Genomic DNA, 2,500 nt, shown 5'->3' with positions numbered 1-2,500 from the left:
GAGAACTCTGTGTGTGTGTGTGGTGAGGGGGGGAGGGGGGGTGCGCGCACGCACTCTCATGTGAGACGTGTGAAAGTCCGTGCATGATATGTTGTAGTGTGTGTGTGTGTGTGTGTGTGTGTGTGTGTATGTGTGTGTGTGTGTGTGTGTGTACTAAGCTTAAAAACATGACAAATGGTTATTATGAATGTGCAATATGTAGGATGAATAATGTGCAATATGCAGGATGAATGTACAATAGAGTATGTCTAATGCTAAAGTCCATATTCTAAATATATTTCTGTTAATAACTACGATATAATAATTAATTGCAATGTTTTAAAAGCGAATATGTGAAATGCTTTTATTTGAGAACATATGTTTATTACTCTTGTTTAATCAAGCAATCCGCGTGCGTGGGGTAGATGGGGGGTGGGTGGGTGCGGGTGTGTGCTGTTTATCTGGTAGTGGTGTTCCGCAATTTATCTTTATTCTTATCTTATCTGTCTATTATAATCAATGTGCAATATAGTAGGCTATACTTATAATTATATTCAAAATAATGTTTCTTGATTCTTTCTGTTTTTACATTGAGAGTACTAGTTATTACCTGCAGTGTGTGGATGTATGTATGAAACGGTGTATGTGATATTTTTTACATTTGTGTCTTCGTAATATTCGTAAAAGCTGTTGTTGACTTTTACAGTTTTGGTCCCCATGTTGTTTGCCTGTCTATGTTGTGATTATGCACCTGACCAAATTTCTCCAGTTGGAGATAATAAAGTTATTCTTATTCTTTATAATTACGATACAGTACAATACAATGCAATACAGAACGAAGATGCAAGCAGGCCTCCTCCGTTCCAGTGACTTGATTTCAGGACGAGACAAGAGAATAGCATGACTGATTAGTTTGGACCTAAGGAGTGATTCTTGTCTTGTCTTGTATTGTGTTGTTTTTTGTTTTCTCGCAGGATTTGTGTGTGGAATTCGTTCCGTTCCTCCCGGTTAGAGCGTGTCCCCACAGTACAGCGCCACACGTCTACCACCAGCCTCCTTTTTCTTTTATGCAAGTATGTTTTGATTTTACTAAGAAAGTGGATTATCTACAGAGATTTGCCAGGGAGAAGCTTTTTGCTGACATGGCTTTTTTCCTCCATAATACATGTACCGCACAGAGGGCCTGGGGTTATCATCTCACCACAATGAAACTACCACTTAAGGTCTAGCTGAGGGGGTGGGAGGAGGCGGGGAGGTTGTGGGTGGAGGGGGGAGGGAGGGGGGGGGAGAGTAGGGAATTCATGCGAGTGTGAGATTCGAACCCCATTCGCTCAAATTCTCTCTCTTCCAAGGCGGACACAACTATCACCACCAGACCACCCCTCCCTCCACCGTCACCACGTGAGCGCGAGGGACGTCCGCATGTCACAGCCCCTCCCCTCAGCCAAGGCCAGGGCGGGGCAGGGCTGCTAGGACCTAGGACGCCACACCCCCGCCTTCCTTCTCGAGGAAGCAGGGGACAGGGCCCAGGGCTATATAAGTGGGCGCGGCTCCAGGATTGACACAGTCCCTGGGAACTGCTGCTGCTGGTCCTTGTCTCGTCTGCCTTGTGTCACCCTGCTGACCGCTGTACTGCTGACTACTGCTGCATTGAAAGGTGAGCAGGAGTTTGGTTTATACTTTATATGACGATGAAGTCTGCAGATGATGAAGAACATTTTCATTGCTGTGAGCTGATTTTTTTTTCGTTCGGACCACAAACGATAACAAGAACTGAATTTGTTCCACGCAGAATTTTTTTTTCTTTCTTAACTATTATGTAAACGTCCAAAAGAACTGAATTTGTTAAATGCAAATTATGTCTCAACTATTAATTAAAATAGATAGGACATTGAGATAATGATGGTAGCACTAATTTTCATTACTGTTGTTGTTGTCATTATTGTTATTCTTATTGTCTATCTATTCATTCATTCACTTATTTGTTTACCCATTTATTTATTTATCTATTCAGTCATCCATCTATCTATTAATTTATGTATTCATTTGGTTATCTATTTACTTATTCATTTATTCATCATTTATTTATTTATTTATTTATTCATTCACATATCTGTTTATTCATTTATTTGTTTATTTATTCATTTGTCCACTTATATGTTTACTTATTGAATAATTCATCAATTACTAATCGATTATTTATTCATTTCTTTATTTTTTTCTAATTAATTATCTATCTATTTTCGCTCTTTTGACAGCTGATTACAGTGATGTTTTACGCGTTTTATTTTCCCCACGGAATAAAACTACCCACTCACTAATACAATACAATATGGTCTAAAAAAAAAAAAAAAAAAAAAAAAAAGTACACGCACACACACACACACACACACATACACACACACACACACACACACACACACACACACACACAATGTCAAACAGGATTTCCAGGCACTGTTGGTCCCAGCAAGGGCCATAACTCAAGCCGTTGGTGCTCGGCTCTTCTAATCGGCTTGGT

General features: G+C 39.9%; 2 protein-coding genes across 2 annotated transcripts in view; both read left to right on the top strand.

Annotated features, from left to right (window-relative positions):
• LOC143300975 (uncharacterized) overlaps window positions 1-2,500 on the top strand; it is a 170,316-nt gene that overhangs the window by 33,701 nt on the left and 134,115 nt on the right. The window lies entirely within an intron of this gene.
• Window positions 1,497-2,500, top strand: part of LOC143301201 (uncharacterized) — a 5,044-nt gene continuing 4,040 nt past the window's right edge. Inside the window, exon 1 of the mRNA XM_076615319.1 lies at window positions 1,497-1,636. The gene's annotated coding sequence lies outside the window, so the exon portion shown is untranslated. The remainder of the gene's footprint in view (window positions 1,637-2,500) is intronic.

This window comes from Babylonia areolata, chromosome 27 (assembly GCF_041734735.1).
Source record: "Babylonia areolata isolate BAREFJ2019XMU chromosome 27, ASM4173473v1, whole genome shotgun sequence".
NCBI lineage: Eukaryota > Metazoa > Mollusca > Gastropoda > Neogastropoda > Buccinidae > Babylonia > Babylonia areolata.
The sequence above is the reverse complement of the archived record's forward strand: the minus strand, read 5'-3'. Positions and strand labels throughout refer to the sequence as shown.